General features: G+C 45.7%; 1 long non-coding RNA gene across 13 annotated transcripts in view; it reads left to right on the top strand.

Moving 5' to 3' along the window:
* The window catches only part of LOC110352193 (uncharacterized), a 362843-nt gene that overhangs the window by 291819 nt on the left and 56038 nt on the right, over window positions 1–14986 (top strand). For 12 of the 13 annotated variants that reach the window (XR_011807942.1, XR_011807951.1, XR_011807953.1 and 9 more), the window contains 2 exons: window positions 14044–14426; window positions 14881–14963. This is a non-coding gene — a long non-coding RNA (uncharacterized lncRNA). The remainder of the gene's footprint in view (window positions 1–14043; window positions 14427–14880; window positions 14964–14986) is intronic. The other variant, XR_011807943.1, reaches the window with a different exon arrangement.

The following is a 14986-nucleotide window of genomic DNA, read 5'->3' as shown; positions in this document are numbered from 1 at the left end:
AATTTACAAGAGCCTAAAACCGAATCTGAAAAGTACAACCTCAGCAACTTATTGGGCTCAGCCTAGCGAGCGCCAGATTTACTGTTTGCAATTTCTTCAACTTGTTCGGTCATTTTTATTATTTTTTTTATTTTTTTGTTCAACTGCCCCCTCCCCAAGTTGATGACAAGCCCTGGCAAAAACATCTGTGCAAATAAAGCAGGGGAAAGAATGAAGGAACTTGGCAAAGAGCCCCACGTGTCTGCTATGGCAAAAATGTATGATAAAAGCATCCCTTCCCTCAATAGCCCGGAGTCTCCGGGGGTCACTTCTCACGTGGCGCATGAGGAGCCTGCTTGGGTTACGGCTGCCGGGGGCCTCTGCCGGGCACCTTGCTCTCCTCGCCATGGATGAAGTTTCAGGAAGAGGCTGAGAAACCTCCACAGCGCTTTCAGGGATGAACTGGGAGCCCGAACCCAGACCAGGAGGTGACCTCTCCCCCAGGTCTCCTGTCCGTGCTCCCAGCACTGCTTATGGCTCACGGGCGGTGACTTCTTTCAGGCCTGTCCTGGTTTCAGTTAGCACAGAATTAATTTTCTTCCTAGTAGCTGGTGGAATGCTGTGTTTTGGCTTAGGATGAGAAGAGTGCTGATAACACCCCGATGCTTTAATTGTTGCAGAGCAGTGCTTATACTAAGCCAAGGACATCTCAGCCTTTTGCTCTGTCCTGCCAACGGGCAGGCTGGGGGTGCAGTAAGAGCTGGGAGGGGACAGACCCAGGACAGGTGACCCAAACTAGCCAAAGGGGTATTCCATACCATCTGACGTCATGCTAAACAATATATAGGGGTGGCTAGCCGGGGGGAGGGGGCCGGACTGCTCGGGGTTAGGCTGGGCATCGGTCAGCGGGTGGTGAGCAATTGCATTGTGCATCACTTGTTTGTACATACTATTACTTTCGTATTATCACCATTGTATCATTATTATTATTATTGTTATTATTATTTTTGTTATTATTATTTTCCTGTCTTATTAAACTGTCTTTATCTCAACTCACGGGCTTCACTCTCCATTTCTCTCCCCCGTCCCAGAGAGGGAGGGGGGAGGGTGAGCGAACGGCTGCGTGGTGTTTAGCTGCCGGCCGGGTTAAACCACGACAGCCTTTTTGGCGCCCAACGTGGGGCCCGAAAGGTTGAGATAACGACAGATCTGACCAGAGTGTGTTAAACTAAAATTGGTGTAAGGATTAGACCTGCTTAATAGTCACTTGTCATGATGCTGATTGCTTTAATCTCAACTCTGCTGCGCCTGTTTTCCAAATTGAGTATTATAGTACATTATTTTCCGTATTTTCTCTCTGTAGTGTTGTTTATCCTCTCTGGGCCCTGGTTTCAGATCATTATGGTACTGAGTATTATAGCAATGGCTTATGAGACGATAAGATATCTGGTCATGACTCTAACTTGGTATTCATACTCAGTAACATCGTGGACTCTGTACTTTGGAAACAGTATCTTGGGAACTATTAGCAATTATACCTATTGTTTTTCTCCATTAGAGAGTCAATCTGTGGAGGGAAAAGGGGAAGATAATTTTTCTTACTTGATTACTCTCCCTTTCTCCTTCACCACCCCTGTATCCTCCTGGATCACTCTGCCTTCTCCCGGGTCAACTGCTTGGAAGAAAATTAATTCTGTGCTAACTGAAACCAGGACAAGGCCAAATGCCTCGGCAGTGACAGGAGCAGAGACTAGATCTGTGCTTGCCATCGGCATGCCCAGGAGCAGGGCAGGGCAGAGAGGGATGAGTGGTGCTTTGGGAGCGATGGGAGGACTAACCACGTTGCTCTGAAGAACGCGTGTTGGTTTTATCCCTGCCTGATACGTCGGCTTGATAAATGCTCTGCTGACAGCATTGGGATTAAGCTGACAGCACTTCCCATTCAAACCAAGCCCGGAGGTCCCACGGTCAGCTGCAGCTGGGGCTCCTTTGGTCAGAAAGCAGCAGGATGGTGGCCGTATCCTCCTGTCACCGTTGGTGCTGGCAAGGCCCTGATGAAAAAGTGCATTCCCCTGGTTTTCGCTCGGCTTGTGCTAGCAAATAAACCCAGCAGCCCCTCCTCTTGCACAACTAAGATGCATCCGTGTCCTGCTCGCTGTCTTCCTCCGTTCGAGCTTCCTGGGTGCCTGGGAACGAGTCTGTCCTCCCGGTGAGTCACTCCTGACTCAGAGCCGCGCCGAGGGCATGCCGGGGCCCCACGCGCCCGGGGACAGGCAACGGCGGCCGCCTCTGCGCGACCCCTGCAGCACCACCTCGCTGCCGAGACCTCCTGCAGAAAGCAGGGACGTGCTCCAAAGCTGCGCTGCGGGGAGCAGCTTGGGGTTTTACAGCCCTTAAAACAGTGGGGTTCATCCCTCCTCTGGGTCACGGGCAGCCCGTGAATAACGCGCCCCAGGTTGATGTGGCAAATCCGGCCCCTCGCGCTCTGATCCTGGTGGGACCACCACAGCCAGCCTGGAGATCTGCACCTCCCCGGCCACAGCCGCTGCTGCAAAAAGCTTTCTTCTGCGTTTTCCTGTACAACTGTTGTGGAGTTCACTGAAAAGATGGGGGAAAACGAAGAGGTTGGTTTGTTCTCTACCAGCAGAGGTATTTTCGTTGTAAATGAAGAGCGTACAGGTGGGCTGTTTGTTGGCAGGATTGATTCCTCCGATGGAAAGTTCTTCTTTCACCTCAAAACAGACAACTCTACGAGCATGTTTTTTTTTCTGAAAATCTTTTTTTTTTCTTTATTTTTTTTCTTTTTTACCTAGAGCAGTGTCAGGACATTGCTTTCAGCTGGCCCCGTTCCCCTGGGTGTCGCACTCCTCGCCCCGAGGGCGCACCCCGGGGACCCTCAGGCCCTGCCTATCAGTGCCACAGATCTTCACATTGAACGTGGTGGCTAAAAGGAATAGCGATATGCGTTTTAATGGGCCAATTACCCTCTGAAGGTTTGCATGTGATTCTTATTTTCGATGTTATATAAAAGCTAAGGGTGGGATTTTCAAAACCACTCAGTGCTGGCTTAATTCCGCTCCCATTGAAGTCAGTGGGGCTTTCTTACCCTTGACTGTAATAGGAGCAGTTAAGCCAGCGCTGAGTGCTTATGAAAACCACATCCTAAATATGCTCCCAGACCTCACCCATATTTCTGCTTTCATAGCATGAAATTTGTTTTCATCATATTACATGTGCTGGAATGCTGATGTCTAAGGGAAGCTACTAGGGATTGAGTTCGATATTAAATCTGACCGGGCTTGGCTTTGTGGGTCACAGCTAAAGCGTTCCTGTAAGTACAGCGTAGAGGGCTCATCACACAAATAACGCCAGCGGTGTCAGGACAAGTCAGAGCTGGTCACGCCCCGACTTGTCCCAGGTGCTCAGGGCTTAGGGAAGGCTCGGGAAGCACCTTGTTCTCCAGGCAGACACCTCCTGCAAGGACCAGACTCTGCCATGGGCCATCCCGGTATCCATGTCCTTGCTCCCGGAGGTGGCAGGGAAAAGGAGTCTGCTGGGAGCGTTTTTGGGTGGGCTGCACCCAGAGTGGTGCTTCTCATGGAAATCAGTGTCCCAGAGTGGCTTGCTTCAGCGAAAGTGGAGGGGAGCCTTGGGCCATGGGTCCCTGGAGCTCTGTTGGCTTGGGGAAGGACCAGCCTTCTGCGTACAATGCTGGGAAGCAATGGCTGCGGGGATTTTTAGGGAATCGGACTTTGTGCAGAATGGAGTTTGGGCAGAAAGTGTCTGTTTAACTCAGAAACGTCAGCTCCTCGCAGAGAATTGCCAGATTGCTGATTTGGAGAACCTGGTCCTTTTTTTTTTTTTTTCTTTTTGGTGTTTTTTGTTTTGTTTTGTTTTGTTTTGTTTTTCTTTTTTGCATGTGTATTTGATCTGTGAGAGGAGGCGGTTGCTATAAAAATGTTATTTGGATTCTCAGATTCTTGATAAAAAGTTGACGTTTTCTGAAGGAAGAAAACTGGTTCCCCAGCCGTACCCCTTAAAGTCACTGTAGCACGTCGCCTGTCAAGCAGGCTGGCAAAATCCTGTGTTTTGTGCTCAAGTTAATTTGGAAGTGACCTTTTCGGGGGGGAAAGGTGGCTGTGCCAGGGGACTGTCTGTGCTCAGCAGCACTATGGGATGTGACGGATCCCATCCCGGTGACCTCCATCGTTTCAGGATTTTGTCAGGATCCTGGTGGAGACTGAAATGACACCACCAGTGAAAATCCAGCTTAGGGAAGAGCTCCCACCCCAGCCTCCATAACCCAGGGATGAAACCAGCTGGGAAGAGCTGCGATCTCTTTCACTGTGGCCAGGAAAGTCATTTTGTGTTCCCTGCGCAAGCTGGACTGAACTTGGCCCATGGATGATTGTTGCTGTCGATCCAAATCTCCCAAAAGGCTGGTGTATTTTCTTGCTAATAAATGTCCCACAAATGTTTTGAATTTCTGCACTCATTAGGGCTTAGGGAGGCGATTTGTCAGGACCAAAGACGTCTTCTACAATAAACCAGCAGCTGTCTGCAAAGGGTGAGGAGACATTTGTTGCCGTGAGCTGAGTCTGCTGTCAGCAACCAGGCCCCTGACCAGCCCTAGTAAATGTTTTATTGATTTAATATTAAATTAACTGCCCGGGCATAAGGAGTGCATTATTTTTAATGGCATTCTGATATTAGGGACTGCAGTTTGCTAGAATGCACCTGTAAAATTAGTATCCCCTAGTATTCTGCTGGAGCCATAAAACGAGGTGCTCTTTGTGCACGGCGCTCTGAAGCTCGCCGTGGGTAACGTGACACGGCGCTCACTTGCAGCCCCTCCAGTGGCTGCACTGATCTCTGCCAGGAAGGGAAGAGGATTTGGGTCACCTTGGAAGGCTTATTCCAAGTTCATCTCTGCTGTGCTCCGAAAGGGGTAAATGGAGCCTCTGAAGCCTGGGACCTAATCCCAGAGCATCTTGTCTGGCCAGGCATGGTGCCACACGGCGGTTTCTGTACAGGGCGCTCAAAACGCCAAGGCACCTTCTGGAGGTCAGTGTTGGCACCAGCGACCTTCTCCTGTTTTTTCTAGTTAATGCAAGAAAGGGAAAAATTCCAATAAAAACTTATCACTTCTTCAGCCCCAAACAAACCACTCTGTAATGTGGCTGTCTTTTAGGGAAAGAGAAGGAAGCGTAAGAATGAAAATGTTTCCTGATTTCAGAATTCATGCTGTTTTGGTTTCTTGTTTTTGTTTTGTTTGTTTGTTTTTACTGGGTTATGAATTTAGCAGAAGAAAAAATTGACTCATCGCAAATTGTGTTTTGTTTAACAACAACAACAAAGTTCAAATAGCATCACCCAGCTGTAGTTCTTATCATTCTTTACTTCTGGAAATTAGGGCATAAAGAAAGAAAATCTATCACTGGGAGCAGAGGGGATAGTTTTTGCCTAAGTTCTGCTCTCTAGTGCAACAGTTGCTTGGGTTTTCTGCTGAGTACTGCAGCCTGTTTCCATGTGGTGATCTCTTGTTTTTATCAAGCTCTGCTATTCAAGTACAAAGCGAGAATTTTTCTTATGTCAATAACATGCACCTTGCTGCTCCACAATTAGTGTTGGTTTTGCTTAAAATTACTATGATTGCTCTTTTGCTATGGCAACCTTTCTCTTTTTGCTAAAACACGTACCTAGTAAATGTTGCATTTGGTTTTATGAAGGCTGTAAAAATGTCACATTTGAGCTGTTTATATTTTTTAACTCCCTCAGAAATGGTTAATTACAAAGTCAACTCTTCTTCAATGGCATTCAGATGGGGATTCCAGGGAATCCCAAGATTTCTGAGGGGTTGCTTTGCATTGATTTCACAGCAATGAATCGCAAAGCTGAAACAATAATGGATACAGGACAAACCAGCAAGCACAAAGCCATCATCTTAGTACTTGTAAGTACTCGGTTATAAAAATGAAAACACTAAATTAAAAGTGTGTAATCTTAGGGAACAAGGAAGGGTACCAAACTGCGCATGTTTTGTCAGTAAATTAAAGACTGAATAGCTAAGGGGCTTTTCCTATGACTGAGCGGTTGAAATAATTTCAAGCAGCAAATCCAAGTAGCACAGCAATCTCAGGGGGTGGGTCATGATTAAAATGGACACAATGGCAAAATCTGATGCAAGGCCTTTTTCAACCACTTCCTTACAAGATAGCTCTTTGTAAATCTTGCTTGCAAAGGCACAAATGATCTCTTTTCTGCTTGCTTTCTTGGGCATACCAGTGAATGAAAATCACGTGTTAATATTCCTCGGGGAAATGTTGACAAGAAATGTTTATTTTTGTTGTGGTTTTCCACAGAAAATACAGGTGTTCTTTGCAAAAAACAAATAAATAAATAAATAAAGATTAAACAAAAAAAAAAAAAAAAAGAAAATTTCACTGAACTTTTTCCTCAGAGTTTTGGGGACCAAAATTCAAATAGATCTTCTTTTCTAGAGAAAAATATGGAAGATGAGACAGAAAACTGAATCATATCTTAAAAGGTGTCAATTGTTGTCTGTAGAGATTGTTATTTCAACAGACGTAGTTTCTGTAGGAAGTCTCAAGAAAAAAGTTCACAAGCTCTCTCTATGAGAGATCCTTTTCGTTGTCATAGTTGTTATCAAATTATAATGAATTTATCAGAAGACAAAATCTACCCAGCATCTCTCCATGGCTCTGACCCATGTGGATGCACCAAGAGCACAGGGAAAACCATGCAAAGTGGCTGTGTGTTAAGGTTCCTGTTGAATTCAGCGCTAGATTGAATCATAGAACCATTTAGTTTGGAAAAGACCCTTCAGATCACCAAGTCCAACCATCAGCCTAACACCGCCAAATCCACCAGCGTCTTAATTTTTTCTATTATGATACCAACATTGCTCTTCCCACTTTTCTGCCACTTTTCCTCATGATGTATATGACACTAATTTACCACCTGTCGTTTTTGTTGAATTGAACACTTTGCAAGAGGGCCCGCATTTTGCATTTTGGGCCATTTCCACAGACTTAGCAAAGATGGGGCAGCTTAGCACTCGTTTCGGGAGCTAGTCGTGTGAGTATCCTGCCCATTTTGTGCTGGCTCTCAGCTCAGCTTTGAGATGAGGATTAGAAAATTGTAGCAAAAGGTGGGTGACTGCTGGATGATCGCTTTTGAGTTGACAAATGCAGATAATTCATTGCCCGGGCAACTTGAGTTGACAGAGTCAAACCATACTTTTTTCGAAGGATGTGGTGGATTTACTTATTCCTGTTTCTGTATTTGATTTACTACCACATGATTTCATTAAATAAGAACTTATGGGGATTTCTGCCAAGCAACTTTAGGCAAGGCCCATATTCCACAAATCCCTAAATTTGAGGGTGGTGGGTGGGGGAATCATCATATTTTTCTAGCAGATGTCTGTGCTGCCTGTGGACTAGAGTTCGGGGTGGTTTGTTATTACTGTTGTTGCTTTAAAACCCTTGTAAAATGATGTTTATTTTCCTCCCGTTAGATAATGAACTTGATTTTTTCCATCCAGTAAAAATGATGATAACTTTAATAACTATTAATTCTCTTAATTAATTGCGACATTGCAGTGAATAAATAAGAAACCTTCAAACAGGCTTGAGCTGGTTTCAAATTCAAACAGAGCTCTCTCTTGCCCTCATCAAGTATAAGGCCACACATCTCATGTTTGCTGACATTTTGAGGTAGATAGAAGTGTGTAAGAAAGTTCCTACCTCCATGGCTGGATAGAAAATCCATACCGTGGTAGCTCAACTGTCCAGGTCATGTTAAATTGTTGTGGAAAATGAGAGAACGCAAAGAAGAAAATGCCAAAGAAAATGCAGTGAGAGAAGAAAAAATCATGCAAGTTGGCCAAGAAGTCAGTTACACTTTTTGGCCCAGGTTCTGGAGTGGTATAAATCCTTACTGTTCAGCTTCGGGGCAGCCGTTCTACTTTGCAGTTTTCAGTTTGACCTGAGCAAAGGTGGTCACAGTCAAAATTACACGTAGCCACAAAGCAGTTTAGCTCACTTTTGCATGCTGATCTTTACCCTCAAATGTTGTTTGGAGGACTTTGGAGGACCAGTTAGGGTGAATATGATTAGGGTGCATTAGGGTGAATATAATGCAAACCGAGATCTTAGGAGCAACATGCCTCCACTGAAGGTCTGGTGTGTGAGACGTTGGTCTCAATTTCTGAGCTAGGTACCCACTCCTCTGTTTGAGAAGGATTTCTAAATGTCACCTAACAAGGAGAAGTTAGAGGCATTTATGTGATCTCTGCCCGCTGCCACCATCTTCAGTAGACTCTGGTTGTTGCTCTGAAATGCTCCAGAGACGTTTCTGGGAGCTGTTCTCTGGAGCCCATGCCAAGTGCAGCTCATCTGAACCCAGGGCTCCAAGTCGACGTGCGCAGCCCTCGGGCAGAGCGGGCTGGGAAGGCCACCTGCTAACTGTTAGCTTCAATGCTTCTTTTTTGTGCTTTATTCCTCTGTCCTTGGTCATTTCAGGTCTTGGCTTCAGGTGACAAATGGCACCATCGACCGGCTGCCATCCAGCAGCAGACGCTGCTGCTCGCCTTCGAAACCCCTGAAGTGTTCTGGTCATTGCCCCAAGAAATTGTGTTTACATCATCTCCAGGAGACATCCGGAGTTAAAAAATGGCCAGAACAGCTTAGTGCTTTTGGCTTATTGTTTGAATATTTAAAGACATTGCATCTGGAAAGTATTCCATTAATTTGTGGCTAGCACCCATATATCAAATCCATGAGCTTCCAAGTAAACAGCTGTCACTGGAGCTGCCATGGAGGGAAATTGGCACCGCTAGCTTGTGGTGAGCAGAGAGGGAACATGCTGGTACAGACTAATCCAAGGAGGAAACATTAACCCAGATGTGTAGAGGACAATGAATGAATTGTTCCGTAGAGCTCCTCAACTTTTCAGCTGCATTAATGTGAGACACAATTAAGGCCTCAGACTGTTCTGTTCGCTCACACACATACACAGAAGCATGCATATCATCATAGCCAGAGAGATGGGGTTGCATACTGCAACTATATGCCATAAAACAGCCTTCAGGTCATGCCTAGCTCTGGATTTCCTAGTGCATCAAGGATTGCCTTGTCTAGCTTCCCTCCAGCCATAGGAAAGGGCCATTCCAATGCTGCCACCAGTAGCGGTTGTGACCTTGCTGTAAGTTGTCCATACCAAGCCTTGGGAAGTGATTCAGCCTAAAATTAACTCCACAAATGAAACGTAAGGTTCATCTTCAGCTAGTGCCACTTCCTGAACCAGGTTCCTCTGTGCCCATGCACACAAGAAGTGGATCGTGTGTGCAAGGAAGAGAGGAGACTGTCCGTGGTGGTGGCAGCCTGTCTTTAGGCTGGTTCAGCCACGTAAGCATCTTGTGGTGGGTACTCAGCCTGAAAAACTGAGGAATCCAAACCATCCATGCCCTCCTCACAAAAGACACAGTAGGCTCAGCACCCATCCAGACCCTGGTGTCGTGGGGAGACGTGCAGGGTGTTTGCCACAAAATCTGAGCTGCTTTGGGGCTCTTGGCAGTCCTGTGTCCCTCAGCTGGAGCTGTGCTCAGCTCAGAGCAGCGCAAGAATTGCTACCTGAAGCCAGGTGAAATGCCGAGCCAAGGACCCGGCTTCAGTTTTCAAACGCCGCCGTTTCTGGCAGAGCTCTTGTTGTGCAGCCTAAGGCAGGGGGGCGAGGGCTGGGTGTTTTCGGTTGTGTGTTTGATCAGTGTGCTTTCCACGTGGTGCTCAAGTAAATGAACTAATTAATTAAGAGGAATTGTACATGTGGAAGAGGGGCAGAGGTGATACTGCTGCTTACATTTTCGAAGAAATGTTCATCATAAGGGATGTTTGAGGAGTATTGAGAAACACCACACTAAGATCGGCCTCTCTGGTGGTAGGTGCTGGGGGGCAGCCGGGGAGCAGTGGAGGAAGGGCAGCGAGGAGGAGGGCTTCCCTTCTGCGCTCCAGAAGGGAGGATCTGGGGCCAAGGGACACGAGGTGGGGCCCCAGAGGAGGTGGCCACATTAGTCCCAGGGGAAGCATGGATGACCTGAGATGAAGGGAAGAAAAGGAAGGGAAAACCTTTCCAACTTCTGCCCAACAGATGCTCTGGCATCTACTCTGGATGCTCTGGCTCTCCACCGGACTTGGGGTCTACCTTGTGTTTACTAACCAGCCCAAAGTGGGTTTGAACTGGTGACCCGAAGGTGAAGGGCTCTGCATCTTATTAGAATTACTGTGAGCTGCTGAATGAGTCCCCCATGGCAGTTAATATTTGATTATGGTTCTAGAAAATGTTCAGCTTTTACAATTAGTGTCAAAGCAGTGGTAAGCCCCTCTTTGATTCCTGGGTGTAGGCTCGTGCTTTTCTTAACCTCACACGTATGCTGGCATATTTACAGTAAGTGCTCAGGGGGTTGGGTTTTTTTATTATTATTTTTTTTTATTTTTGAATTAAAAATGAAAGTTCCCCAGGGAAATTATGCAATGGGAAATAGCCACTTCAATAAACTTGACTCACACATTTTATTGATTATGGTAAATTTAATTATTCCATTTAAACCTTGCTTACACATAAAAAAAAAAATAATGTATCCTTCCTACATGTTTTTTCCTGATTTTGTATCCTTCTCTACAAACCAAACATGTACTATATATTATTCTATGTTTTTAGAAGAGAAGCACTCAAAGCTAAGCTTCTCCCCAATAATTATAAATTAAAATGAGAAAACATACCATAGATGGTATTCAAAACATCCTCAGATAGAACTTTGAATTGTTAAACAGCAGTAATTATAGCTTTTAAATATTCTTTTGCCTCTGCCTTATATTCAGTGCACCGTTTTTGCTAAGGGAGACAATTATTCAAGTGCAAAGGATGTTAAAAAAAAAAAAAAAAAAAAACACAAAACAGGTATTTCTCCATCTCAGTACTTCATTAGGTGATACCTTTCTTTTTCTTTACGCTCAGATAATACCTAGCGGCCTTGATCTTTTGGGGAAGCCACTGCACTAGGGTCTTTAGAGGCAACAGTCAAAAGTGCAGCAAAAGAGCTGGTCCCTGGGTCATTCCTGGGTTTTAACGTTTTTGCTCGAAAACAAAATTTGAAAAATTGCTACTGGGTATCTTTCTTTCCCTTTCCCTTTCCCTGAATTCTTGCCACTCTTCCTGAACCACTTCCAATGCAGGCAACCATTTTTCTTATATATATTTTTTTTTCTCCTTTTTAAGCTTAAGAATGGTCTCTCCTTCCTGAGGGAATTCAGTCATTCATTACCTTCTGACTTCCCATGAAGAGGAATCTGTGGGACTGAGGGCAAAGCAGTTCACCATGGCTAGGAATTAGGCCATAGAAAGAAGAATTAGTTAGAGATGAAAAATCAAATGTAATTCACGGTTTTTGTACTGCCTCTCGCGTGAGGGGACCATTCTGAGCCAGCCCATCCCAGCAGTGAGGCAAATCATGGTTTGTCTTCCTCCTCGAAGCTGCACAATTCAATGTGGAGTGCGATTTTTGGGGTTCTGACCAGCTTTGAAAGCTGAATGGGGCCAGGATTTGCTCAAGTCATTGTTGTTTCTAAACACATCTTCCATCCAAGTGCTTTCTCAGGGCTGTCAGACGTGGGATTGTTGGAATCCCATGGCCAAACTCTCATCTGGTGAAATCTGAAAGGGAGCGACTTACTTCAAGGGAGCTGCACCTCTTTGGTCACTGCGGTGAGCATGGGAGAAACCGGTGAGTTGCTCCAGTTTCTCTCTTGGCAGCACCTTCGGCTCAAGCACAGTGACCAGACCAGCACCCTTCTGGAAGTCTCTTCTTGGCAAAAGATGGACTGGGGAATACTCCACAAAGACCTCAATGCCATTTCTGTCCCCGGGTTTTCCACATTACAGCATCAGTGACTCAACATAGGGGATGCTTCTCCCGTGGCTTGAAACAAAAATTTGGATGCTCTGTATCCTGGTGGGTTACAGATTTATTTGCTTTATTCAAAAAGTATAGCTGGAATTAAGTACTTACATATTTCTACATGACCTACCCTTAAAAATAACTACTATTTGATGTAAACTGGCGAGGTTCCCTTGAGTTAAATGGATTCACTCCAGCTTGCACCAGATGAGGATTAGGCCCCAAGATTCATGCAAGCCTGGTTGTGATGACCTTGAAAAGAACTTAGATTAAAGATGAGTTTGGAAGCAAACCGATTCGTAAGCCTGGCTGATTTAGTTTGTTTTTCTGGCAAGTCCTAGTTTTCTGAAAATATGACCTTGTTACAATATGTATTACACCAAATCCTTCACTTAATGAGCCCATTGCCACAGATGTCACTCTCCATGCCATAACTCCCCAAAACATTTCAATTTCCTTCCCCATAACTGTCACCACGCTTGCTCTGGCCGCCGCAGGGAGGAAACTTAGCCATGTAGCAGATCCCAGACTCGGCTCTTGGCCTAGATGACATGCAGAAGAGTTATTTTGCAGACGGACCAACCTAGGACACGTGTTCCCGCTGGGATCGGCGCTCTGCTCTCCCCTCGTGGCCTCCTTAACGAGAACGCGAGAGCTCAGACCAACAGCCAGCTCCTCAAATGGCAACAACAAAAGCCTGCTTGTCGTTACCCAGGCTGACTCAGAAAACAGTAGAAAAGGGGATTTTTTGACAGAAGTGCGGATCACAGACTCGCGAGATGCAGCTTGTCACCTAGCGCTGCCAGCGATGCTCCGTGTGAAGTTGTAAGGTCACCTACTTGCTTCCTGCCTCAGTTTCCAGAGCTGTGGGGATAGTAGCATCTCCCTGTGGGCCGTGGGCTCTGTGAGGATTAATAAAACAGGAGATATGGTGTGTAGCTCCTATGGTGTTGGTGGTGATAGATAGAGGCATATAAGCAACACTTCAAATGACGTACGAGCTGGAATCCCATGGCAAGAAGGAATTCTGACATCTGACTTGAGAGTTTAGGAATCACTCCAGAAAGAAAAACAAAAACAAAAACAAAACAAACAAACTTCCTTCTTTCCTCCTAAAAAGCTGTTGTCTTTCTTCCTGCTTTTCACAGTCTTGCATAGTGATCTACATGAGAACCTCAAAGTACTAAGTTTTGAAATGGAACAATTGCAGAGCTCTTGATGTTTCTCTTTTTCCTTTGGATGTTTTTCTTTCAAAGCAAAGTGTAGTCTAAAAGGAATCTACTGGTGGGACTGCATATTTCAAAGAAATAAATGTGTATTCCTTATACAAACCCTATATAACCATGTAGGTATATGGTTCTTTTATATGGCTCTTTTGAAGCTTTGCCAGCCATTTCTATTTACCACTGCTTCAAAGAAAGCGGAGCAGAGTGCCTGTGGAATCCCAACACACAGAGACCTCGAGGTTGGAAGGAAGTTGCAATATTATTTCTTCCCCTGCCTTTTATTGTTATTATTACAGTTATTACTCTTACTAGTGGCAATAGCAAGTGCTGCTCCAGTGAGGTGCCGCATACCTTCAGCTCCCATGGGAGTCGCTGACAAGAACAAACACTCCCATACGGGTTACCTGCCCTTGATGTACTAGCAGTATGGCCATGGCCAATTCTGCCCACCTTCCAGCTCTCCTCTGAGTGCAGGAGGAAGGTCAGAACTGCCAGGGAAGGAGACGTCTGGGAGGGAAAACGCTTCTCATGGGTAGAGGACCCCAGGACACTTTGGGAGCAGGCTGAGGTAGAACACCTTCTGCAGTGCCTTGCTCCTGGTTAGTGCTGCAGACACCAGTGTGCCAGCCACCTGTCTCATTGCACAGTGGCACTTTCTCACATTCCTGCGAGAATAAAGAGCTCCTCTCCCCTTCTCTGTTTACAAGAATACCATGGTTTCACAGGGAAAAAAGACTTGAGTTTTCCACATCCCTTCCTCGTCCTTTAGCCTGTTTGATTCAATGATTAGTTTTATACCCTGTGAGATGGACTCACTTTTTAAGCTTTATTTGTTTTCCTTTTTTATTTTTGTTGTTATAGGTTAGTTCAAGAAGAAAGTTTGAAGGCCTTGTCTACTAGATGGCACATGTGCATAGCTTTCTTCACTTTGCCGTCCCTCTACGAGATTTCATCACGCTTGCCTAGAACGTAATCTGCAACACCCACCACGGAGCTGGTCCCAAGGCAAAGAGGCAGTGGCTCACCACGTGCCATCCTTTCTCTTAAGATCCCATCTCCTTCTGCGTGGCCCCAGTTGCGGGGCCAGCAGGATGGGTTCCCCACTGCGCCGTGTTGGTTGGACGTAATCGCTGTAACGCCACTGAGCAACACGTGGCGAACAGCTTTATCACCAAGGGCAGCCAGCAAGCCGGGATGGATGAATGGGAAGCAGCTTCCAGCAGGAATGCTCCTCCGTATTTTAAGTTAGTCTTTATTGGAGAGTTGGGAAAGAAGAGATTGTTTTTTTTTTCTCCTCTGTGTGATTCATTGTAGCTGGCGCTATCTCTCACGGCACAGAGTGGCACCAGATAGCTGGTGTAAAAGGTTGTCCTCAGGGATATCCTTTTAATTTCTTAATCATTGAAAAGGCCAAAGATAGCTTGAGAGTCCAGCATCTCTAGGCAGCTGATCTGAAGCAAAACTGGAGAGGACAACCCCATATCCTGAGAGCCCTCACCCAGCCCCATTTGACCACATCACAGCTGAGTTTGTGGTCGGCCAGAAACCCCATCTTTTGTCCCTGCAGAGCTCAGGCATGCCTTCAGACAAGTGCTCTACTCGTGCTCTATCTATCCTACATGCTCTTTTTCTGAGCACCTCCCGGACTTTGCTACGTTTATCCTCTTAGCACCTCTGTAATTATCTCTCTTGTAACAGATGAGAAACAGAAGAACATGGAGATTTTGCAATTTGAGCTGAGGCAGGCAGGAGCTCTGGCAGAAGAAGAGGCCTCCCGAGGGGTGAGTAATGTCCTTTTGACAAT

Source organism: Anas platyrhynchos, chromosome 3 (genome assembly GCF_047663525.1).
Source record: "Anas platyrhynchos isolate ZD024472 breed Pekin duck chromosome 3, IASCAAS_PekinDuck_T2T, whole genome shotgun sequence".
Taxonomy (NCBI): Eukaryota; Metazoa; Chordata; class Aves; order Anseriformes; family Anatidae; genus Anas; species Anas platyrhynchos.
Note: the sequence above shows the minus strand (reverse complement) of the source record. Positions and strands in the feature narration are given on the sequence as shown.